The sequence below is a fragment of the Gracilinanus agilis genome, chromosome 3, assembly GCF_016433145.1.
Source record: "Gracilinanus agilis isolate LMUSP501 chromosome 3, AgileGrace, whole genome shotgun sequence".
NCBI classification, from domain to species: Eukaryota; Metazoa; Chordata; class Mammalia; order Didelphimorphia; family Didelphidae; genus Gracilinanus; species Gracilinanus agilis.
This window is the reverse complement of record NC_058132.1, coordinates 117,845,814-117,872,917: the sequence shown is the minus strand read 5'-3', so window position 1 is coordinate 117,872,917 and position 27,104 is coordinate 117,845,814.

Sequence of the window (27,104 nt, the reverse complement as noted above, 5' to 3'; positions counted from 1 at the left end):
GAGAATCATGATAAAAATGCTTTCCATAGCAAAAGAAGGAGCTATTGGAGTCATTGCAGATCAAAACATGCCATGTCTTCTTTTATAGAATGAAAAATTGCAATATATTGCATGAAAGCATTGGTATTACCTATATCACATTATTTATTGCCTTGGGTAAGGATAGGAAAAGGGAAGGATGGGGAGAATCCGAATTACAAAATGTCAGAAAACAATTGTCAAAAATTATTCCTACATATAATTAACAATTGTTTTAAAGCATTTAAAAATGCTTGTCAAACAGAAAAAGAAAACATATACACACCTGTCCCATGCTTTATACATACAGAGATTTACAAACTGCAACCTCATTAAACCAACAAAACCAACGATTGCCTAGTCTGGAAGATTGCTCTCCAACAGAGTCCACGACGCGTGCTGGCAAAAGCCAACAAACTCCAGGCCTACGTCAAATCTTGAACATCAGATGGCCTGAAAAGATCTCCAATACCAGACTCTGGGAAAGAACAATTCAGTATCCCATCAGTCAGGACGCTATGAAAAAAAAATATGGAACCCACCAGGGAGGAGAAAAGTTGGAAGGCCAAAACAGACCTGGCAAAGATATGCCCAGTTGGGGGAAGTTGCCCAGAACAGAGTCCGTTGCCGTGAGATGGTTGTGGCCCTATGCTCCTCTGGGAGTCAATAGGAATAATAAAAAAATAATAACAATAAAAGCCCGACCTATTTGTTATTTTTGTCCTTGCTGACAATCATTCAGTGTAAAAGAGACTCATAGAATATTATCAGACTAAGGGAAACTGAGGTAACAGACTCAAATTGCTTTTTTGTTTTCTTTGAAGGTAGTTCATGAATTTATTTTCTGGGGATTGCAATCAAGAATTAACAGCAGTCAAAGGAGACTTTTGAATCCTAAATTAGATAGAGGCTTGAAATCAGCCTTAGATCCTACTGGCAGGAGGAAGTGAGTTCAAAGATAGACAAGATGTCTATCAGTTCTCATTGGCTGGTTGATTAATCTGTGTTCCAAAAGGACATAGCCTCTAGGGCTAAAACTGTGGAAACTAATTGGCCCCTGGATTCTAAACCAAAAGAGTGATAGTAGTATACACGCTTTTCATGAGAAAAAACCCTCAGAGGACTTCAAGGGAAGTTCCATAGAGGGTGAAAAAGAAAAGCTAAGTGAGTAAAGAGGGAAAGAGGCAGAATAGCAGGCAACCTATGCACATTGTTAGGTCCAACATAGATCAATATCCAGGTGGAAAAGACCTAATGAGATTACTAGATGCAAGCAATGATCCTATTGGCATTCAAACACACAAATACAAATTACATGTGTTCTGCATATATGAATCACCAGTTACAAACCTTAATGCCCTATATTTATGAGAATTTGTATGAATATTCTTTTGTTTTTGCACCCTTTACTCCAGGCTTCATAATAAAATTCTGTCTATAATGGAGACTAAATTCCATTTAGGAACATATCCTGATATTAAGTTAAAGTCATCAATTGCCCTATTCCTTGATGTTCTCAGCTCCTGTAAGTTAATAAATACTTAGGAATATATAAATATATATATATTGCATGAAAGCACTGGTATAACCTATATTAGACTATTTACTGCCTCAGGGAATGATGGGGGAGGGAAGGAGGAATACTGAAATGTCAGAAAACAACTGTCAAAAATTGTTTGTACATGTAATCCAAGGATTTTTTTTATTTAAAAAAATTTTTTTAAATGCTTGACTGGGGAAAAGATCATTTAGATACACAGAAATTTGGGTTTCAGAAGAGCTCAAGACCTTTTTGTGAGGTTCAACTGAAAATCATTCATTCCAAAAATGCTCAGATCTGAAATGAAGATTATCAGAAACATTCCATCTGTAGGAAAAAAAAATCACCATTTCTCCTTGCATTACTTTTGGATCTTTTATTATGTCAATGATTTTTATTTATTTTTTAATTATATTTTGATTTTTATTTTGAATATTTTCCCACAGTTCCATGTTAAATGTTCTTTCCCTCTCCCCAAACCTTTCTAACCCCCCTTAGCTGATGCAAAATTCCACTAGGTTTTACATGTATCATTGATTAAGTGTGTAAATGATTTTTAAAAGCCCATCCATTCCAGAAATGAAAATTGATATTAGAAGAACACAGTATTAAAAAATGTGACAGAATGGATAGAAGATAAGGTAAGAAAATCTTTTTTGGTTATTTTACCCTGGCGTGAGTACAAACTTATTTTTTTAAAACATTTAATAATATTTATTTTTTAGAAAAGTTAACATGGTTACATGGTCCATGCTCTTACTTTACCCTTCATCCACCAACCTTCCCCCGTACCCCAGAGGCCCCAGCACATTTCTACTGGTTTTAACATATTTCATTGATCAAGACCTATTTCCAAATTGTTGATAGTTGCATTGGTGTGGTAGTTTCAAGTCTGCATCCCCCATCATTGTTCGTTCTCAAACCATTTGTTCAAGCAGTTCTTTTTCTTCTGTGTTTCCTCTCCTGCAGTTCTTCCTCTGAATGTGGGTAGCATTCTTTTCCATAAATCCCTCAAAATTGTCCTGGGTCATTGCATTGCTGCTAGTATCATTACATTCAATTTTACCACAGTGTATCAGTCTCTGTGTACAATGTTCTTCTGACTCTGCTCCTTTCGCTCTACATCAATTCCTGGAGGTCATTCCAGTTCACCTGGAACTCCTCCAGTTTATTGTTCCTTTGAGCGCAATAATATTCCATCACCAGCATATACCAGTTTGTTCAGCCATTCCCCAATTGAAGAACATACCCTCGTTTTCCAGTTCTTTGCCACCACAAAAAGCACAGCTATAAATATTTTCATACAAGTCTGTTTATTTATGATCTCTTTGGGGTACAAACCCAACAATGGAATGGCTGGATCAAAGGGCAGGCATTCTTTTATAGCCCTTTGAGCATAATTCCAAATTGCCATCCAGAATGGTTGGATCAGTTCACAACCCCACCAGAAATGCATTAATGTCCCAATTTTACCACATCCCCTCCAACATTCATTACTCTGCCCTCCTTTCATTTTAGCCAATCTGCTAGGTATGAGGTGATACCTCAGAGTTGTTTTGATTTGTATATCTCTAATTATTAGAGATTTAGAACATTTTTTCATGTGCTTATTGATAGTTTTGATTTCTTTATCTGAAAATTGCCTATTCATGTCTCTTGCCCATTTATCAGTAGGGGAATGGCTTGATTTTTTATACAATTGATTTAACTCCTTGTATATTTGAGTAATTAGACCCCTGTCAGAGTTTTTTGTTATAAAGATTTTTTTCCCCATTTGTTGTTTCCCTTCTGATTTTGGCTACATTGTTTTTGTTTGTAAAAAGCTTTTTATTTTAATATAATCAAAATAATTTATTTTACATTTTGTAATTTTCTCTAACTCTTGCTTGGTTTTAAAATCTTTCCTTTCCCAGAAATCTGACAAGTAGACTATTCTATGTTCACCTAATTTACTTATAGTTTCCTTCTTTATATTCAAGTCATTCATCCATTCTGAATTCATCTTGATGGTGTGAGATGTTGATCTAAACCTAATCTCTCCCATATTGTTTTCCAAATTTCCCAGCAGTTTTTTGTCAAATAGTGGATTTTTGTCCCAAAAGTTGGGCTTTTGGGGTTCATCATACACTGTCTTGCTGATGTAACTTACCCCAAGTCTATTCAACTGATCTTCCTTTCTGTCTCTTAGCCAGCATCATACCATTTTGATGACCACTGCTTTATAGCATAGTTTAATATCTGGTACTGCTAGGCCCCCTTCCTTCACATTTTTTTCATTAGTTCTCTTGATATTCTTGATCTATTGTTATTTCAAATGAACTTTGTTATACTTTTTCCTAATTCAGTAAAAAAGTTTTTTGATAGTTTGATAGGTATGGCGCTAAATAGGTAAATTAATTTGGGTAGAATGGTCATTTTTATTATGTTAGCTTGTCCTACCCATGAGCAATCAATGTTTTTCCAATTGTTTAGAAAGTGTTTTGTAGTTGTTTTCATATAATTGCTGTGTTTGTTTTGGTAGATAGATTCCTAAGTATTTTATATTGTCTAGTGTGATTTTAAATGGTGTTTCTCTCTCTACCTCATGCTGCTGTGATGTGTTGGAAATATATAGAAATGCTGATGATTTAAGTGCATTTATTTTGTATCCTGCAACTTTGCTAAAGTTGTTGATTATTTCTACAAGCTTCTTAGTTGATTCTCTAGGATTTTTTTAAGTAGACCATCATATCATCTGCAAAGAGTGATAGCTTAGTCTCCTCATTGCCTATTTTGATACCTTTGATTTCTTTTTCTTCTCTAATTGCTACTGCTAGTGCTTCTAGTACAATGTTGAATAATAGAGGTGATAAAGGGCAACCTTGTTTCATTCCTGATCTTATTGGGAAGGCTTCTAATTTATCCCAATTGCATATGATGCTTGTTAATGGTTTTAGTTACATACAGTTTATTATTTTTAGGAAAGGTCCTTCTGTTCCTATACTTTCCAGTGTTTTCAATAGGAATAGATGCTGTATTTTGTCAAAGGCTTTTTCAGCATCTATTGAGATAATCATGTGATTTTTGTTTGTTAGACTGTTGATATGGTCAATTATGTGGATGGTTTTCCTAATGTTGAACCAACCTTGCATTCCTGGTATAAATCCCACCTGATCATGGTGGATAATCCTCTTGATAACTTGCTGGAGTCTCTTTGCTAGTATTCTATTTAAGATTTTTGCATCTATGTTCATTAGGGAGATTAGTCTGTAGTTTTCTTTCTCTGATTTTGATCTCCCTGGCTTTGGAATCAGTACCATATTTTTGTCATAAAAGGAATTTGGTAAGACTCCTTTTTTTGCTTATTATTTCAAATAATTTGCATAGTATTGGAATTAGTTGCTCTTTGAGTGTCTGATAGAATTCACTTGTGAATCCATCAGGCACTGGTGATTTTTTCTTAGGGAGTTCTTTGATGGCTTGTTCAATTTCTTTTTCTGATATGGTATTGTTTAGGTATTCTATTTTTTCTGCTGTTAATCTAGGCAATTTGTATTTTTGTAAATATTCATCCATATCTCCTAGATTGCTATATTTATTGCCATAAAATTGGGCAAAATAGTTTTTAATGATTGCCTTAATTTCCCCTTCATTAGAGGTGAGGTTTCCCTTTTCCTCTTTGATACTGTCAATTTGGTTTTCTTCTTTCCTTTTTTTTTGAGATTGACCAGTACTTTGTCTATTTTGTCTGTTTTTTCAAAATTCCAGCTTCTAGTCTTATTTATTAATTCAATAGTCCTTTTACTTTTGATTTTATTAATTTCTCCCCTGATTTTTAGTATTTCTAATTTAGCTTTCATCTGGGGATTTTTAATTTGCTCACCTTCTAATTTTTTGAGTTGCATGCCCAATTCATTAATCTCTGCCCTCCCAAATTTAATATATGCACTCAGGGGTATAAATTTCACCCTGAATACTGCCTTGGATGCATCCCACAGAGTTTGGTAGGATGTCTCATCATTGTCATTCTCTTCAATGAAATTGTTGATTGTTTCTATGATTTCTTCTTTGACTAATTGGTTTTGGAGAATCACATTATTTAATTTCCAATTAGTTTTTTATTTGCCTGTCCATGTGTACTTACTAATTATTATTTTCATTGCATTATGATCTGAGAAGGTTACATTTATCATTTCTGCTCTTTTGCATTTGTTTGCCCTATTACATGGTCATTCTTTGTGAATGTACCATGTGAGTCTGAAAAGAAAGCGTATTCCTTTTTTCCCCTATTTATTTTTCTCCACATATCTAGTAAATCTAATTTCTCTAGGACTTCATTCACCTCTCTTACCTCTTTCTTATTTATTTTTTGGTTTGATTTATCTATATATGAAAGAGGAATATTTAGATCTCCCACTAAAATGGTTTTATTATCTATTTCCTTTTTGAGCTCTGCCAGTTTCTCCTTTACGAATTTGGATGCTATGCCATTTGGTGCATACATATTGAGCAATGTTATTTCCTCATTGTCTATACTGCCTTTTATCATGATGTAATGACCTTCCTTGTCTTTTTTAATTATATCTATTCTTACTTTGGCTTTGGCAGTAATCATAATCGCCACTCCTGCCTCCTTTTTCTCATTTGAAGCCCAAAAGATTTTGCTCAAGCCCTTTACCTTAAACCTGTGTATGTCCACCCACATATGAATGTGTTTCTAGTAGACAACATATGGTAGAATTTTGGTTTCTAATCCATTGGGCTATTTGCTTCTGTTTTATGGGCAAGTTCATCGCCATTCATATTCAGAGTTATAATTATCAGTTGGGTATTCTCCAACATTTTGGTATCCTCTCCTAGTTCTACCACTTCTTCTTACACTATTTCCTTTTAAACCACTGGTTTGTTTTAAGCCAGTAACCCTTGTCCCCTCCCTTGATTAACTTCCCTTTCTACCCCTCTTTTTATTTTTAAGGCCTAAAGAGTCCCCCCCCCTTCTTCTTCCCTCCCTCTTTTGACCTCCCTACTCCCCTTGTTTTAGACATTCTGATTTTCTCACTAGGGTTAGATCGAGTTTTATATCCCAATATATGTAGCTACTCTTCCCTCTTAGGGTTAATTACACTGAGAGTAAGGTTTAAATATTACCTCTTAATGCTCTCTTCCTCTCTTTCTTATAATAGTTTTCATCCCTTCCCCTTCGAATGCCTTCTTTGGGTATTATAGAATATCCTATTTTTCTTATTCATTCAAGTTTCTCTTGGTGTCCTCTACTATTCACTCCCCTCTTTCCCACCCCTCCATATCATCTTAGACCATTTAGCATTCCAACCTCTCCCTATGAATTATTCTTCTGATTACTATAATAGTGAATACTATAATAGTGAATAGAGTTCACTACAGAGAATTACACATAACATTTCTCCACATAGGAATACAAATAATTAGATCTTATTGAAGCCCTTAAAGAGGTAAATTTAAAAAAATATGAGTTTTCTTACTTTCCCTTCTGTTTCTTATTTACCTTTTCATTTTTCTTTTGATTTTTGTGGTTGGATATCAAACTTTCCATTTAGTCCTGGTCTTTTCTGTGCATTTACTTGGAAATCTTCTATATTTTTGAATGCCCATACTTTCCCCTGGAAGTATATAGTCAGTTTTGATGGGTAGGTGATCCTTGGTTATAGACCCAGTTCTCTTGCCTTTCTGAATACCATATTCCAAGCCTTGTGATCTTTTAGAGTGGAGGCTGCCAGATTCTGTGTGATCCTGATTGGTGCTCCTTGATATTTGAATTGTCTCTTTCTGGCTTCTTGTAAAATTTTTTCTTTTATTTGGAAGTTCTTGAATTTGGCTATTACATTCCTGGGGGTTGTCTTTTCAGGGTCTAGTGTAGATGGTGATCTATGGATCCTTTCAATATCTATTTTTCAATGTCCTCTTGTTGTAGAGCTTCAAGGTAGTTTTGTTGAATAATTTCTTTTAGTATGGAGTCCAAATTTCTATTAATTTCTGCTTTTTCAGGAAGACCAATGATTCTCAAATTGTTTCTTCTAGACCTGTTTTCTTGATCTTTCAATTTCTCATTGATATATTTCATGTTTCCTTCTATTTTATCAATCTTTTGACTTTGTTTTATTTGTTCTTGCTGTCTTGAGAGATCATTGGCTTCTACATGCCCAATTCTAGCCTTTAGAGACTGGTTTTCAGCTATAATCTTTTGCTTTTCCTTTTCAATCTGGTCATTTCTGGTCTTCAATTTACTTGCCTCACTTTCCAATTGTGAAATTCTGCCTTTTAAACTGCTATTTTCTTGCCAGATCTCTACCATCTTTCTCATAATCTCAGATTTGAACTCTTCAAGACCTTGTGACCCATTTTCATTTTTTTGGGAAAGTTTGGATATGGTTACTTGTTTGTTCTCCTCTGCTGTTTGCTCTGTTGTCTGGATTTTTTCTGTGTAAAAGTTGTCCATTGTTAAAGGTTTCTTCTTGATCTTTCTTTTCTGGGGTTCCTGAGTCTTGCTTACCATTGTTAGCCCAGCACCCCCTCAGCTTTATCTTCAGGCCCAGGGTCTGTCTGCTCTCTTTAGGCCCCTGAGGTCTCAGGTCTAGTTGTTCTCAGGGTCAAGCCTCCTAATGGTCCCCTTGCTTGTTCTTCTGCCTGAAGCTCCTTTAACTGTCTCAGGGTGCTGCTTCCACAGTCATGCACCCCTCTGCACTGAGTCCCCACTCAAGGTCCACTCCTGTGCTCAGGGTCCTTGTCTGAGGCTGTGCTCAGGGTCTGTGTTCAAAGTATATGTGTTCTTTAGCCTCTTGGTATCTTAAGTCTTGCTGCTCTCAGGAGCAGGCCCTGGTGATGCCAGGTAGCTTCCAAGGACTTAATGGGTGCCCCAAACTTGCTCTAAGTCTTTTGCACTGGATTTGGCACTGTAGGTGGTGTGTGGGGGGGAGGGGGTTGCTCAGCTCCTATTTTAGTGAGAGCTGTTTCACCCCTTAATAGCATGGAAATACCCCAATTCCACATACCTTAAATGCTGCACCCTGTTGTGGGGTCCCCTTGTTTGTCTGGATTTGTTTTTATGTCTTCTTGAGGAGTCCTACATAGGAGGGTTAGGAGAGGTCAAGCAGCTGCTTTTTACTCTGCTGCCATCTTAACCCCAGTACAAACTTATTAACAGCAACATTCCTGGAATCAGAAATGTAACTAGGATGTTGCAATCCAGGTTTTGTTCCATGGTGCTGAAATTGAGAAGATACTCACAGAGTCAATAATCCTTCAGAATCAGAGAGAAAGAAAATCTTAGTATCTAGTTAGTCAAGAATAATCAATTAAATATAGGAAGTTACCAGATAACTTTCTTTCCCTAGATGCCATGCCTTACATAAGCTCTCTCCCTTTCCTCTCAACACAAAGTGATCTTGATGTGTATAAGAGTCTCCTCCCACAGGAGTCAGTGTTCTGGGAATCTCATTTTACACATCCTTTGAACATAATGTGTCTTTAAATGTTGATTTTAGGGTTTTTTTTTTTTCAATGTGGCTTACCCTAGTTGCTTTAGGTACAAAAAAAAAGTGCTATTCTTGGCTTTGCCTGGTATAACTACAGGACTGGTAAGAAAGTAAAAGATTAAGATCCTCTTATACAGTTCTTATTTTTGTTTTACTTCTTCAGCGAGGTTAGGGAATACCCTTCTTTCAAGACTATTCCTACATTAATGGGTAAACATAATTGTTCCCCCTTAGTCAGGTTTAAAGCAAGTTGCTAAAGGTGAGAGGTCCATTTTCATCTCTCTCTGTCTCTCTGTCTCTCTGTCTCTCTGTGTCTCTGTCTCTGTCTCTCTATCTCTGTCTCTATCTATCTATCTATCTATCTATCTATCTATCTATCTTAGATCTTGGGCTTACCTTGAGGGGTTGTAACCTTGGCATTGTCCTTACTTGTGAATGATTTTCCTCCCTCTCAGCAGGGATTTCACATAACTGACATTAACTAAAACAAAGCTGATAGAATTTCAGTAGAAGATATATAACCAGAATGAAAAAAAAATGTCTTTAAAGCTTCTTAAAGTATCAAGATTTCATTTTAGGGACTCCAATTCATTGCTATAAAACACACTTCCAAGACATCTTTCCCTCAGCGACTTGTTAAGCCATAGTTATTTTTTAAATGTAAAGAATTTAAAACAATACTGGTTTGAAGGGAATAGTAAAATATTTCCTTTTGGTCAATATTAAAAAACATCTCATTTTATTTCAATTATCTAAATATTGAAATGTTTTCAAAGTACATTGAAATGTGGCCAAAGGGGGACAGAGAAGGACAAGTAATTTATGAGTCAGAAATAGAAGTTAGTGAAATGATAAATAATGAAGAAAAATGAAAGCAGATGCAAAAGGATTTTGGACATTTGAAACCCTCCTGAATAACAACAATGCCTCTCTGTAGTGCAATGTATGGTAATAAGAATGTCTGAGTTTGTTTTTTTTTTTATCCAATACTTAATGCATAATAAAAATATTCCCCACAGATGCATAATCCACATTTTTTCCAATGTTTTCATTCAGAATAGATGGAAAGGCAAGAAGCTCCAGGAATGAAAATGTTTGTAGCCACTAAATTCTCTTTCTAGTGTCAGTTTCCTATTCATTATTCTTACATGGTCTTTTAATTCCCGTTTTTTGTTCTAAGAGTTTCTTTCTGCATTTGGATCCGAAGTCCTATCATGTCTGTCTCTTTGAATCTTTTTCCAAAATGGAAAGTTAAGGACCCAGGAACCATGTGGATAGGATATGGGATAATATTTACAGATTTAGAACTTCAAGAGGTCTGAGAGGTCATAGAAGCAGAGCAACTTATAGTCAGAATTGTTAAGGATCTTTAAAGGTCCTTTAGTTTAACCTTAACTGCTATGTATAATAAATGAGGAAGTCCCAAAGTAGGTAAGTGATCTACATAAAGTCAGATTGGGGCAGATTATCAATTTGCCAGACCCAGTCTTCTCTTTACTATATAGTCTTTCCATCCCAAACAAAGAACTGTAGTGTGATTAATTGGGATGCTTTCTTTTTAGCAGTACCAGAATGCAGCAGATGTGGCAAACTTAAATAGAAATGGCCTCATATTGACTTAGAAAATCACAAATTAACATGATCTGTATTATGTCATATTTTTATTTATTTGTTAAACATTTCCCAGTTACATTTTTTAAATCCTTTCCTTCTGTCTTAGAATCAATACTGGATATTTGTTCTAAGGCAGAAGAGTGGTAAGGGCTAGGCAATGGGGATTAAGTGACTTGCCCAGGGTCACATAGCTAGGAAGTATCTGAGGTCAAATTTGAACCCAGGACCTCCCTTCTCTGGGTCTGACTCTCAATACGCTGAGCCCCCTTCCCAATTACATTTTAACAAATTTATGGTAAGAGGTAACACTGGGGTGTTTTGCTGGTGGCAAGTTTGACACTCTTGAAAAGGATATCGAGGATAATTACCCTCTCCTTAACCCATAATCCTGGAGTTTCCAATATAATTTTCATTCTGAAAGACAAAGAAATGAGACTGAAATTTGGATTTTCTTGGATTCTCTGATGTCTCAAATCATTAAGTGTTATGTCTCCATTTTGGTCCTAGGAAATTCAACCTGAGGCAGGTTTCTTCTTCCCATACCTCCCATCTGCTTTGGATTTAGAGCTACAGTTGTCAGTATAGTGAGATGTCAGTCTTTCGTGTGCCACTCTTCCCTAGAGCTGCAGTATCTGGTGCCTGGGACCAAGATGGCCCGTGGCCAGGTCCACACAGTGTCATGGACTTTTCCCCCTTGTGGTCCATTTTGTCTTATGGTTATTTGTATTTTCACCTGGGTTATGTATGTTCCTTGAACATATCAAGTATCATAACGTCTCTGGCCAAGTGAACAAGGGAGAGTAGTCCTAAGCTGGGGAAGCTGCTTTGCTCCTATCAGTGTCCAGGAGTACATATGGTAATATGAATTCTGATGTATCAGCATACGTGAACAATGATGTTTCTGTCTGTAGGCAGATCCAGACCTGTGCAGCCTGTCTGAATTGTGCCACCTGAGAACAAACCTAATCTCTGACCACCTGGAAAGTAATGCTTAATTCTATGTGTGTGTGTGTGTGTGTATTGACCAAGACCCCTTCCCTCCCCTCCTTCCTCTCCCATCCTCTTAAAATTGGAGAATCTATCTGGTGCTACCACATGACAAAAAATATCCTCCACCTTCCCTTCTTTTTCTTCCAAATAAAATTTTTGGTGGATGGAGTGAAGTGGTAGCTATAGAGATATTATATTTAATATAGAGATATATTACATATACCTGTAATAGAACACCCAAGAAAGAAACTGTGAGGTTCCCCAAACACAATGAGTCTGGCCTGGCTACCAATGTAGCTCTTGCCACTTTCTAGATCTCTTGAAATTGGTTGCATCACTATTTTAATGATGAAAAAGCTGAAGGCCTAGAGGTAAAGCTGCCTTCTTTAAGACACAGGCAAAGCTAAGACAAGAACTCAGGTTTCTGGGGTTCTCTTTCATGGCCTTTTCCATTAGGCTATGCTACCTTTCACTAATCCATTCCTATGTTTGCATGACCAAATACCCTTCACCTTGGGGGACCTCTCTATCTTACCCTATTTATTTTTATCACCATCTTTGAGTAGCTACTCATCTCAGGGGAAAAGATTATGATAATACAAATAGCCGATGTGCTGATCCATTCAGCCCAGGCTCTGGACGTGAACATGTAAGTGTTCATGAAGCTACCGTCAGATCCACTCTTGAGCTGACCATCTGAATTCAACCTAAGATCATAACTAATCCCTGGTCATTCAAAGAAGGGATGGCTATATTCTCTTTAAACAAATCCTTTCCTATTTCCTGTGGAAGAATTTTATTTTTGTAACACTACCCCCCCACTTCCAGGGCTAGTTCTCGAAGTCCTATACATATTAGTGGGTTCCATCCAAAAAAGACAGAAGGTAATTCTAATCAAGTTTCCAGAACCTGGAGGTTCTAGTATTGTCACTCAGTAGCACTGACTAATGGGATTCCCATTGATAGGTAGATTTAATTGGCTTTTTCTCAAAGGCATTTACAAAGATTAAATAGTAAGATGAATAAATGCAAAAACATTTAAGCTAACGGGGGGGGGGGTCTGTTCTCCCTCATACCCCCAAAGTCTTTGGGGAGAATGGACTCAAAATTAAAGTACTAGCGTAGTAATGAAAACATAGAGACATGATTATAAATGTTTAACAGCCAGCTCTCTGAAAAACCAACCACATACAGCACACTTTTAAGTCTTATTCTCCATTATTGACATTTTCTTCATCATTTTCTCAAGTGTAGACAGCAAATGGAACTATAATTCAAGCATTTGAGGATTCCTAATGTGTAATCGCTCATGCTGAAATTTAACAGTTGTTTCTGGTGTGCTGTTACAAACAAGCTCTAATACACTGTAACAAAAAGGTACTTTCTGACTCCTGTTTTCAGAAACCTTCATGGAGTCTTCATAAAGTTTCCTTAGAGCATGATGCAGTTGATGGATGTGCTGCTTCACTGGGCTCACTCTGCAAAAGGCAAAGCATGTCAATCTGTGACTGGACAGCCAAACTACTATTTGGCCAAGGTGATCCGTCTGCTTGGGGAGGGCTTTCTCCTCTCTGCAGCAGTTTCTTCTTAAGCACTTGGTTCAAGACCTCCACCACTAGACTGGTCTACAGATAGGCTGTTCCACATAAAATTGGTGTACTGTTCTCCATATTGTAGTATACAGAATTGGGGGATATAGTTTTTTCTAGCTTTGGCTGAGTTCCAAAAAGCTGTTAGAGGTTTTAGAATCTTGAGGAGAGGCAGTTGACTGGATCTTCCGTGAAGGGAGGAAGTCAATGATCGAGCTCTTAGATTATCTAGCTTCAATATTGAAATTTAGCCTAGTATTGATATATTTACTTAAGAAATTATTATTTTAGATAGACCCTGTATATCTTCCTTTCCTAATACCACCCTACCTTCCCTCCCTTACCTTAGTGGCTGTGGAGTTTATAAGGAGAGAAATTAGAGAGGAGTTAAATCTGTGAAGAGTTATCTAATTGACAGCATTATTTATAATTTAATCAAATCATCATTTATTCCCTTTAGATAGCATTTTGTAAAACTGAGTAAGGCAGGTCCTTACTCAGATTCCATCTTTACTTCCCTTCCCCCACCTGAGGTTCCTGAGATAACTGATGGGGCTTTCCTTTAACCCACCTTCCTAACAAACATTCTTCAAACAATTAAACCCTTTGTGTTTCAATAGTTCTATTTAGTGTAATTTGTCTGTTAGTTATCAAGAGGGGAGAAGAGGGAAAAAGACAACATACTCTGGGCTCAGAGGGTAGCTGGGGCATCCATCTTGAAGGAAAGTGTTACTTCAAAATAGGTCCCTTCCTGTGAAATTAACTAAGCCTGTTTGTTAATTTCAGTCTAGTCTATTACCCTCAGCTTGTGTTTGAGTCTAAGTCCCAGTCTGTAAGCCTTCTGTGTTAGTCTGTTTTTAGTTTAACTTCTCTTCTCCCAAAAGATCTGTTTCCCTTCTGTGTTATACTCCTGACTTCAGTCCTATTATACCCTGAATCTCCTTCAATCCCAGCCTACCTGTATCCTAATTTATCCATTTACCAAGTCTCCAACATCCTCCTTTCAATACCCTTATCCCAAACACCTTTCCTCATATTACCCCCATAACAATATAGACCCAGCTTTGCTTCTGATTCCTTTAGTCACTTAGGAGATTCTTCCTGTGTGAAATCAAATGTCTTTATCCTCTGATAAAAACACTTTAAACCTCGCAAATTGAATAAAGACTTTTTCACATTTTGTTTACATTTTGATTTGATGGAGGATTCATCCAATAGAGTTATTTGGACCTTCTGAGAATAAATTAATTGATGTGTTTGTGTGTTTGTGTTGTTGCTGTTGGTAGCATTTCTTACTCATCTAGGTTTCTCAGAATACATGTGTCCTACTTTCTGCTTCCATACACTTTTGCTTGTCCAATTGTTCTGGAGCTGAACTCCTCAAAATACTCACAGTCATACACAAACGCACATACACAGACTTGAAACTAGATGCTTAAGCTGACCAAATTGAGTTTCTGTCATCAAATGAAATTACTTAAATAGAAATTTCTTCTCTGTATTTTCTTTACTCCAGTGTCTCTGATATCAACTCAAATTATAGAATAAAACTGATAATAAAATGTAGCCTTTTTTTCCAACCACATCTTTCTCTACCCATTTGGTCTAATTGGGAATATTTCTATATCTAAATATATATGTCTATCTATCTATCTATCTATCTATCTATCTATCTATCTATCTATCTATCTGTGTCTGTCTGTCTATCTATCTGTCTATCTATCTATCTATCTGTCTGTCTATCTATCTATCTATCTATCTATCTCTCTCTCCATCTATCAGTCTGTGTATGTATGTATGTATGTATGTATCTATCCGTCTGTCTATCTATCTGTCTATCTATCTATCTATATGTATGTATCTATATATATATATGTGTCTGTCTGTCTACATATATATATATATATATATATATATCAATCTACCTATCTATATCCATGTATCTATGGATCTATGCATGTATATATCTATGTATATATGCATTTATCTATCTCTATGTATGTATGTATGTATATAGGAATGTCTGCCTCTCTGTCTGTCTACCTCCTAACCAGATGCCAAAGTAATCTTTTTAAAGCACATCTGACTATATTACCTCCTACTCAATAAATACGGAAAGATATGATAGAAATATGTATTCCAAATTAGACAAAATAGGTGGCCCTATTGGATGATATGTGTGTATGTGTGTGTACATGAATCTATCTATATATAGGTGGATATATGTTAATTACACACACGCACATATATACAGGTAGATACACACAATCACACACACACACTCAGTATTGGATATCATTTTACTTTACAAAAAAGAAAAGCTCAAACTTTATATTTCATTGGTGTACCAAACCCAACATATCCATTATATAACTCATCTTTTTTTATGTATTTATTTAAAAAACTCTTAATTTCTGTCTTAGAATTAATACCAAGTATCAGTTCTAAAGTAGAACAACCATAGGCAATGGAGGTTAAATGATTTGCCAAATATAAAATCTATCTATCTATCTGCCTTTTAAAATTTTTCATAACCCAGAACTTCTCTACAATTTAAGTCTGCTTATACTTTTCTCCCTTAGCATACTCCAGTAGCCAGCCACATTGGACTTCTTGTTCAGTGCATACAATATTCCATCTTCCAACTCTGTGTCTTTTTTATTGGTTGTCTCCTAAACCTAGACTGATCTGCTTTCTCATTAAAATCTCAAGGTCTACAAGAAGACTTTGTGATTCTTCTTCACTCCCCTGACCTAATTCTACCTCACTATGATTACTTTCCTTTTCAACTATATAAAATTTGTGTAGATATGTATATAAGCTTATATTATGTATATAAATATCTGTATGTTCTCTTCCCATTAGAACATAAGCACTTCAAAGGTAAAGACCATATTTTTGCTTTTCTTTGCATACACAAAACCTTTTTAACACATAGCAAGAACTTAATAAACATATATTGATGATGATGACAAATGTGGTTACTTAAAATATTTTAAGGTTTTGCATACACAAAATAAACATGATTAAAATTAGAAGAAAAATAGTTAATTGGGAAAAAATCTTTGCAGAAAGCTTCTGCGATAAATGTCAGATAGCCAAGGTATATACGGAACTGTTCCAGATACAAAGAAATGAGAGTTATTTCCAAACAGATGGAAAGAGCAAAGAGTATGAACAGGTAATTAAAAAAAACCTCTGGAAAAAATGGAAAATCAAATATTTGGGGCAGTTAGATGGCACAGTAGATAGGGAACTAGACATGAAGTTAGGAAGACTCACCTTTGTGAGTTCAAATCTATTCTCTGACACTTACTAGCTATGCAACCCTGAACAAGTTATTTATTGATAATTGCCTTAATTTCTCATCTGTACAGTGAGCTAGAAAAGGAAATGGCAAACCACTCTAACATCTTTGCCAAGAAAAACCCAAATGAAGTGTCAAAGAGTTGGACATGACTAAAAAAAAAACTGACTGAACAACAACTACTAAATATTGAAAAAGTAGATTAAGTCGTATTTTTAAAAGTTCCAATTCACTAATAATTAGAGATATGCAAGTTCTATAACTCCAAAATTCCACCTCAAGCCTGATTGGCAAAGATGACTTAAAAAAGAGGAAAATTAAAATTGTTCAATGAACTGCAGGAAGATAGGTATGTTGATATATTGTTTTTGTAGCTATGAATTAGTCTAGACCTTCTGGAAAACAAATTGTAACTATACCCCAACTATACTCCAAATATCGTTAAGCTGCATAGCCTTTGCCTTAGTCCTACCACTCAACACCAGACCTATACTCCAAATAAGAAAAAGTTTTATATGTCCAAAATATTTATAATAGCTCTTTTCTGGTAAAAGTGTATCTCATCATTTGTAAGATGGCTGAACCAATTATGGTATATGAATGTAATAAATGTTATTGTGTCATAAGAAATGAAATAAGAATGATTTAAGGGAAAATTAGGAAGGTTTACATGAACTAATGAAGATTGAAGCAGAATTAGGAAAAAGATTTCTATTCTACCAATTACATTCTAAGGAAAAATAAAAGTAAAAATCTAATCAATGAAGTGATCAACCACTACTCTAGAGCACTAATTATGAAGTAAGTTACCCACTTCCTGACAGAATGGTGTTTGGGTAAAAACACGAATTTCTTTTACTTAAAGAGAAACAAAGAAAGAAAGGACTGTCATCAAAGCATTTTTTAAAAATGTGTAGAAGAGAAATGAAGGAATTTCAGAAGTTAACACTGACAAGCAAGACAGTTGTGAAAGCAACATGTTGAATTTATATTTAAAACAACATCAAAATGTACATAATTTGTCACATATAGTCCTATTTCTCTTCTACTTTGTATAAGGAAATTCTCTATTTTGGTGTTTTTTAATTAATTTTTTTAAAAGAGAAAAATAAAGGACTTACTTTTCTGGTCCTTTTCTGTTCTTCCTTCAAGCTTATCTCCTTTTTCTTCCTCTCTGTTTTTCATGCCACCCCTTCTCTTCCATATATATAATATATATTCTCAGATTCCTCAGGGTTTGTGCTGTCTGATAGAAAAGACAATCATTTACACTTTAATGTGGTTTAACTTTCAAAGATCATGCCTCCTGGGAGTTTTAGAATTTGAAAATAGGACCAAAAGGAAAAGAATACCAGAGAACTAATCCAGGATAAATATAAGGATGGGGGATGGGACAAAAAGAGCCAGAAGAAGGCCATTGGTGACAGTTACTGACAGTTGGGACCAGAGAAGATTCTGGGTAATTCTCAGAAGGAAGGAGGAGGAAGAACGTCCCGCAGAGGACTGGAGAGAGGGAGGAGGTGGACATCTTAGCTAGAATCCAGTCCTGAGGGCTTTCTGAGGATCTTTCTTTGAACATTGAAACCCTGATTCCCTGGTCAAAGGCATCCCATCACTTCTCATCCAGCAAGATTTCAGTCAGCTAAGTTTCTAGACTCCATTTTGGGAGCCATCTCTTGGGCTCCTTCCCCCATTACCCAACCTTGCTGAGAGACCGTTTCAGGTTTGATTTCGCAATTATAGAAAGGATAGAAATAGGAAATAGAAATAGAAACTGAAGGAGAAGTGGCTAAGGGAGACACTTGGGAGCAGGAACCCCAAAGGTTCCCACCCGAGTGACACACCGCATAGAAATAGAGAAGGAGGCACCCCAAAATCCCTCTGCCCTTCACCCCTTTCCCCAGTCCCTGAATTGTGATTAATAAAAGCCATTCATTAGTCAGATAGTGTTCCAGAGTGCCTGAAAGACAAGGGAGAGGGGAATCTCAGCTTGGTCTAGCTGCCTCCATTTTGGAGCCAGACCACCCTCTGTGAAGTTGACTGACCTCAGGGGAGGCTTGTGTGAACCCTGCCCTCATTCAGAATCGGTTTGGGATCTCCCATACCTCATCTTAAAGGGAAGCCTCACCCCCAAATCCTGTGGGGCGGCACAACCATCCAGGTCACCCAGTTTAGGGGTAACACCCCCTCGAAGTCTGAATGGTGTATATTTGGCAAGAGGGGAGAGCTAGAAGAGAGTCTCACCTCATAGACTCTCTCTCTCCCCCTCTATTGTAACATTTGGTTACTGGCTCTCTTTATTATTACATAAAGGAATTAGAGATACTTAAATTGGGCAGGTAGTATGAGTGCAAGTGGCTTTTCTTGATGTTCCTGACATCATAGCCCATAGTAATCCACTTGTTTGACCCCTTTTCTAAAACATAATCCATAATGCATTTTTAAAATTAAGCAATTTGAAAGTTATCTTATCCTTTGGAACTCTATTCTAACACTACTCAAAATGTAAAGGATTTTTCAGAATACTAATTGTGACCTTGAAAGGATTTTTTCTCTTTTAAAACATATTGATATCTTTTGTTTTTATGTAACCATCATTTCTAAATATATCTCTACCTAGCCTCAACCCAGAAAGCCATACCTTAAAACAAATAAGAAAAAGGAGAAAAAATACATTTATAAAATTTACTAACATATTATCCAAGTTTGTTATTTTGTGGACTGATTCATATTCATAGCCCCAATTTGCAAAGAAGGGAAGTAGATACATTTACAAAGAGTTCCCCCTATTTCCCTCTTTCAAGTCTCATATTATTCAGATATCTTTCTTCACTTTTTCTTTTCTCCCTCCAGTTTCCAGTGAAGATATGATCCTTTATTTTGCCAAAACTAGCCCCTCTCTTAAGCACTCTTGATCCCATCCTCTCAGTCTTCTCAAATATATTGCTCCTATCATCCTCATTCTCTTATCTTAAACCTCTTCTTATCTACTACTTCTCTGTTTTCCTTAGTGTTTATTTCCCCCTCATCCTTAAACAACTTAATTTTACTACCTCTGTTAGCTATTGTTTTATATTTCTATTCTATTTCCTGTTTAAACTCCTTGAACAAAGTCAGATTTCTATTTTCTCTGCTTTTACTCACTTCTATGTTCTCTGCAATCTGTTTTTTTTATCATTTGACTGAAGCTTCCCCTCCAAAGTTTCCAATAATAAATCTCTCTCTCTCTCTCTCTCTCTCTCTCTCTCTCTCTCTCTCTGTCTCTTATACANTCGATAGTTTCTTAATTGTCCAAATATTCTTTTCTCCATCCTCATCGTTCTTGAATTCTGTAGAATTTCATAGTTTATCAACTTCTCTTGAGTATTTTTTTATGTTAAAGGTTATTGTAGCAATGGTTTCCTGTTTATCCTTTATCTTTATTAACACATCAGTTTTTTTTTTTTTCTGGATCTTCATCCATGTTATATCCACTAACTACAGATGCCTTCCATGGTTCTGTCCTAAGATCTCTCCTCTATTTCTCTTATATGTTATTTCACTGAGTAATCTTATCATCTTCCATGAATTCAGCTATCACCTCTGTGCAGATAAACCCTAAATCTATTTACCTCTTTTCCTTCCTTCCTTCCTTCCTTCCTTCCTTCCTTCCTTCCTTCCTTCCTTCCTTCCTTCCTTCCTTCCTTCCTTCCTTCCTTTTTCTGTAGTCATCCATTACCAGGTGTGAACTAGATGTCTTATTAGGATATCAAAATCAACATGTCTAAAACTGAATTCATTTTTCACCTCAAATTCTCCTCTATACCAGGTTTCTCTATTAACTAACAAGGGAACCACCATTCTTCCATTTTTCTAACAGTAACTATGGTTTTATCCTCTACTCCTCTCTTACATTCGACTTTTCTGTTGCTATAAGTTAACATATTTACTTTAACATCTTTCCCCTCTCTTTGTTTCCTTCTCTCCATTTAACATATGTTATAGTTTAGGCTTTTCATTATCTTTTGTCTGCATTCTCACCCAATTTTTCTTCTTAAGGAGTTTTTATTGATATTTTGTTTTTTACTTCACCATAGTTATCAAAACATGGTTATCCTACCACTCCATCTAGAGAGATATTTCATATGATTAATAATTGATACATTAAAATTGTGCCCCCAAAATGCAATTTGTAATACCTATGGACTTTGTACCTCTATGAAGTGGTAGATTAGAGATGCATTCTCATCTTTCTTCATTCAAGTCCCATTTTCTTTTTCTTTTTTTTTTAAACCCTTAACTTCTGTATATTAGCTCCTAGGTGGAAGAGTGGTAAAGGTGGGCAATGGGGGTTAAGTGTCTTGCCCAGTGTCACACAGCTGGGAAGTGTCTGAGGCCGGATTTGAACCTAGGACCTCCTGTCTTTAAGACTGTCTCTCAATCCACTGAGCTACCCAGTTGCCCCTATTTTATATTTATGACTTTGTTATGCTTACTTTTGATTTTGGCAGGGGTTTAATTGTTCTTTCAATCTCTTTGCTGTAGTCACTGAGTTTATTGTTTGCTTAACTCTGCTTACTTTGCATTAATTCATATAGATCTTTCCATGTTTCTAAGTATTCATCACATCAGTTTCTAATATCATAGTATTATTCCTTTACATTCATATACCATAACTTGTTTTGCCATTTCCCCAAATGATAAGAATCTACTTTGTTTCTAATTCTTAGCTATCACAAAAAAATGCTGCAATAAATATTTTGGAATATATGGGGACATTTTTCTTATCGATGACTTCCTTGAGGTACAAATCTAGTTAGTAGTGAAGTCTCTGATACAAAAGAGATCACCATAATTTTCTAATGACTGCCTGCCTCAAGTTTCACCCCATTCCAATTCATCCTCCATAGAGCTGCCGATGTTATTTTTCTGTAGTTCTGACCTCTATCTTTCCTCCACTGCATCCCTTTAGGATCAAATATAAACTCCTCTGTTTGATCCTCTAAGCTCCTCCTTTTATAACCTGGTCTCTTCTTTCTTTTTCAGTCTTCTTACCCTTACTCTTTTCCATATGCTTTATGATTCAGATTCACTAGGCTATTGGTTCTTCCTCCCACACAAAGTTCCATCTGCTAGTTCTCTGGTTTTACACATGGCCTTCTTACCTCTCCCTTTTACCTTCTGTTTTCATTCAAGTCACCACTCAAAACTCATCTTCTGAAAGAAAGGCCTTTCCTTCTCAGAAGCCAGTCTGCTTAGTTGCTACTGTCTCTCCTGAGATTACCATCCATATATTATTTATGCATCTTGTACATCCTTAGTGGCCCCCATTAAAATGTAAGGAACTTGAGAACAGGGAGCAATGGGTTTGGTCTTCTTTGTATTCCCAGCATTTTAGTATTTAGTACCTTGTTCATAGTAAACTGCTTGTAAAAGGCTTTAGGCTAAGTCTGAATGGGCTCAATTCTTTTTTTTCTTTCTTTAAAGTTATATGAAATTATTGTTTATTTTTAAGTTTTTGTTTCTTTTACTTTGCTTTAGGCCATATCTTTTCATGTTTTCTGTAGTCTTTCTATCCATAATTTCTAACAGCACAATATTTCATTACATTCATGTACCATAATTTGCTTAGCTATTTTCCATTTACAGTGCATATATTCTTTGTTTCTATTTTGTTGCTACTGTGAAAGGAACTGCTATAAATATTTGGTGTATAGAGTTTTGTTTTATCCTAAAGCTATTTTTTATATGTTAGGTAAATTGTATAAGGATCCCACAGTGCTTGATAAAGTTCTAATTTCACTATTTACTCTGAAAGTATAAATGTAGGAGGTCATAGTTTGCATCCTTATAATGTTGGAATCGGTTCTTTTGTAGGAGAAACATACATTAACTTCTTTGGTTTGACAGATGAGTGTAACCTTTGCCTGAGACTGAGAGTTCAGAGCTCAAAGTTCTGTCTCTTTTGCCACATCTTAGTGGTGTGAACTGGAATAGATCATCATGTGCCTTCATGGCATAGCCTGAAATCAAGTGTAAGAATATTGACCCTCAGCACTGAGAGGTCATGTGGCTTAACCAGAAGATAGCATCTCATTTTCAAAGGAGAAAGAAAAGCATGTCTGTGTAGAATATTAATTTGAGGCTGAGGTCAAAGATCTGATTTTGCCTTGTTTTTTTGTAGAAGCTTGAAATAATCAGGGTTGTATCAAATTAAAGAGAACTTTATAGCCCCTTAACCATCACAAAAACTCCTATCCTGTTCAGCAGACTGGTGAAAACTACAGAGAAATTTGTGGATGTTGTTTCTGTGTTGCCTGCTACTGGCTGAAATCACTCCACTTTTGGATCATGAGGCATATGCCCTCCTTTGAAGAAATCACGCCTATGGCTGGGGTCAATTTGTATTCCTGAACTTTTTTTTCATTCATTCATATAAAACTAATATTGGAGAAAGAGATAAGTATATGTGTTTGTTTTTATTTTTGTATACACACATATACACTAGCACTTTTCTTCTTATTTTTTGACTTTATGACCTTAGGCAAGTCCCATATCCACTCCAAGCCCCATTTATTTAATCTGCAAATGTAGAATTTACTTGTTCAAAAATACAGGGCTGAGTCAATTAACTTAAGGTCTCTTTACACTTACAGATTCGATGAAATACTAAACAGTGCACCTGACACTATGAGAGATCCAAAATGAAACAGGGAGTCTCTATTCTCAATGAGTTTATGATCTATTTTTAGGGAAAAAAGACTGGAATTACTTTGAAAGATTAGTCTTAGCAGTATACAAAGGATATAAATAAAACAAGTATATTACTTAAAATGCATTTTAAGGAAAGTGCTATACTGGTATGATTGGTATCAGGTGCTCCCAATGAGGAAACTCTCTCTACAAATGCAGATGGACAGTTCTGCAATTTATTGTTTTAGAAAATTGCCTGGGAATAATGTGTGGCTAAGGGATATGCCAGTATCAAAGTTATGTTAGAGTCATGACTGGAACTTAGGTTTTCCTAACTCCAAGGTCAGTTATCTAGCCAGAGGTTCTTAATCTGGCATCCTTAAACTATTTCAATAATGTTTCAAAAACTGTTTTTTCATATTATTGATTCCTTTGTGTTCCTATGTATCTTGTTTTATGCACACAACAACATTACTCTGAGAAGGGATTCCAATGCTTCGCCAAGCGTCCTTGATGTAAAAAGGGTTAAGAAACCTTACATTAGACATATACTTAAAAATGAGGGTGGAGCATGAAGCCAAGATGGTAAAGAATAGAAAGCAAACTGACTTCTCTTAATATTCTCTTCCAATAATAACCCTACAGATAAAATTTTGGAACTACAGAGCCAACAAAAGATTGAAGTGAAATATTTATTCCTGTCCAAGTCAATATAGCAGTTCAGCAGAAGACTTGGTCAGTGCAGAAAGCCTAAAGTACAATAAGAGCATCAGAGTTGGTCCTAGGAGGTGGTAATAATAATTAATGTAGTAGCAGCTTCAAGGGATTCTCAGTCCAGAGTTAAGGGGGTCAGACTACTGATCAGAAAAAGATTATAGAGGACTATTTGCTGACACTGAGTACCAACTGATGCTGAATGCCAACTCTATTTTCCATATGTAGTCTGGGTTACAGTTGTAGGTCATATTTCTAGGGCAGAGAGGAGCACTTATGGTCAGTCACAAAGGAACAGGACCCCTGGTTACAGTTCTAAAACAGAGAGGCATGATGGTACTTCTGACTTCAGGGGAGGAGAGGCCCTTCTTGAGTAAAAACATAGACAAGGAAAGGAGTAATTGCACAGCTCCCCAGATCACACAACCTTGGAAGCACCCAAAACCTGTCAACCCTTAGAACTAGCTTTCAAAGCAGCAGCATGAAAAAGCCTAAAACTTGGCACAGTACCCTTCCCCACACCCACCCTTCCAACTTTAGCATGAAGTTCAAAGTCAAGAAATAGACAGGAAAAATGGGCAAACAACAAAAAAGAATTTGACCATAAAAAGCAACTATGATTTCAAGGAAGAACAAAATGTAAACTCAGAAAAAGACAGCAATATAAAAAGAGCTAGTAGTAAAGTCTTGAAAAAAAATTCTGAGATCCAAATCTAACAAAATTCTTGAAAGAGTAAAGAAAGAAATAAGTGGTAGAGGAAATATTGGGGAAAGAAATGAGAGTGATGCAAGAAAATTATGAAAAGAGAATTAACACCTTGGTAAAAGAGACACAGAAAGTACTCGATAAAATAATGACAAAAAATAGAATTGGTAAAATGTTAAAAGAGGCATGAAAATTTCTCTGAAGAAAAAAATTCCTGTAAAAGCAGAATTGGTCAAATGTAAAAAGAGTTACACAGGCTAAATGGGAAAAATTTCTTAAAAATTAGAATTGGACAACTTGAAGCTAATAACTCCATGAGACATCAAGAAACCATAAAACAGAGTCAAAAGAATGAAAAAAAAAAGAAGATAATGTGAAATATCTCATGGAAACAGACAACTAATATGGAAAACAGATCAGAGAGAAATAATTTTATAAAAATAAGACTTTTAAGCATTCCTCATGAAAAGACTAGAGCAGAACAGTAAATTTGACATTCAAATACAATTCAGTAGAAGCCCAAAAGAAATATAAAAAGGTAAACATGAAAGAATAATAAGGGACTCAATAAAGTTAAACTATTTACATTCCTATATGGGAAGATGATACATGTAACTCTAAGAATTTAATCATTAGTAGAGCAATTAGGAGTCTACATATATAGAGTGCATCAGAGCATCAATTATGCTGAGATGATCTGAGAGAGAGGGGGGCTTGCAGGAAATACTTGAACCTCACTCTCATCAGAATTGGCTCAAAGAGGTAAAGATACATATAAACACTCAGATACTTAATAAGGAAATAAGAAAATAGGAGGATAAGAAATTGGGAGGAGGAGGATAAAATGAAGGGAAGACTAAGGGAGGTAGTGGTCAGAAACAAAACTGTCTTTTGAAAAGGGCCTGGATAAAGAGAGAGAAGGATAAACTGAAGAGAATAGGATGGAGGGGAATACACAATAATCACAGCCATGAATGTGAATAGGATGGGCACACCCATGAAATGGAAACTGATAGCAGAAAGGATTAGAAACCAGAATCCAATACTGTCTTTTACAAAAGACATACTTGAAACAGAAAGACACACAGAATTCAAAGATTGAAGGAGAATCTACTATTCTTCAGCTGAAGTAAAAAAGGCAAGAGTAAAAATCATGATCTCAAACAAAGGAAAAGCAAAAATAGACCTAATTAAAGATAACTGGGGAAACTACATTTTTGCTAAATGAACAATGAAGCAATATCAAAAAAATTTACAGCAAGTTTTTTTTTTTTATAAAGGCCTTTTTTTTTCAAATAAATAGATAACCAAGTTAAATTAATAAAATAGGAGCCATTCTCCAATTGAAAATTATATGAAGAAGTAGTTTTCAAAAGAAGAAATTAAATCTATCTATAGTCATATGGTACTATAAATAACTATTAATTAGAGAAATGCAAATCAAAATAAAGCCGTGTGTCATCTCACACATAAAAGAAATTACAAACTCTGAGGGGATTAGAGAAAATAAATATACTAATAAACTTTTGGTGGAGCAGTAACTAATAATTCTAGAAAGCAATTTGGAATTATGTACAAAGAGTGATAAAGCTATGCATACTCTTTAACACAATAATAGGACTACTAAGTCTGTATCCCAAAGAGATCAAAGTAAAAGAAAAAGGGACCTATATGTACAAAAATGTTTAAAGCAACTTTTTATGGTGATAAAGAATTGAGAATTGAGGTCATGTTCATCAGTTGGGGAATGACTAAATAGGTTATGGTATATGATTGTGATGGAGTACAATTGTACTATAAATAATGACTAGAGGAGCAGCTTCAGAAAAAAATCTATGCAAGATTCATGTAAACTGAGGAAAAGTGAAGTGAAAACAATTGGGAGATCATCATGCACAGTAACAGCAATATTTTTTCTTTTTTTTTATTTAGAATATTTTTCCATGGTTACATGATTCATGATACCCCCCCCTTCTTTTTTCTCCCCCCTCCCAAAGCTGACTGGGTTATACATGTATCATTGCTCAAAACCTATTTCGATATTATTAATATTGCAATAGAGTGATCATTTAAAATCACAATCCGCAGTCATATACCCATCGAACTAGGTGAATGATCATATGTTTTTCTACATTTCTGTTTCCACAGTTCTTTCTCTGGATGTGGATAACGTTCTTTCTCATAAATCTCTCAGGGTTCTCCTGGATCATTGCTTTGCTGATAGTAGAAAAGTCCATTACATTCTATTTTATCACAGTGTATCAGTCTCTGTGTACAATGTTCTCCTGGTTCTGCTCCTATCACTCTGCATCAACTCCTGGAGGTCTGTCCAGTTCACATGAAATTCCTCCTGTTCATTAAAATGCAGTGTTTTAATGATGCTCAACTAGGAAAAACTTAAGGACTCTTTTCAATGCAATGATTCAAGATAATTCCAAAGAACTCATGCTTAAAAATGCTATCT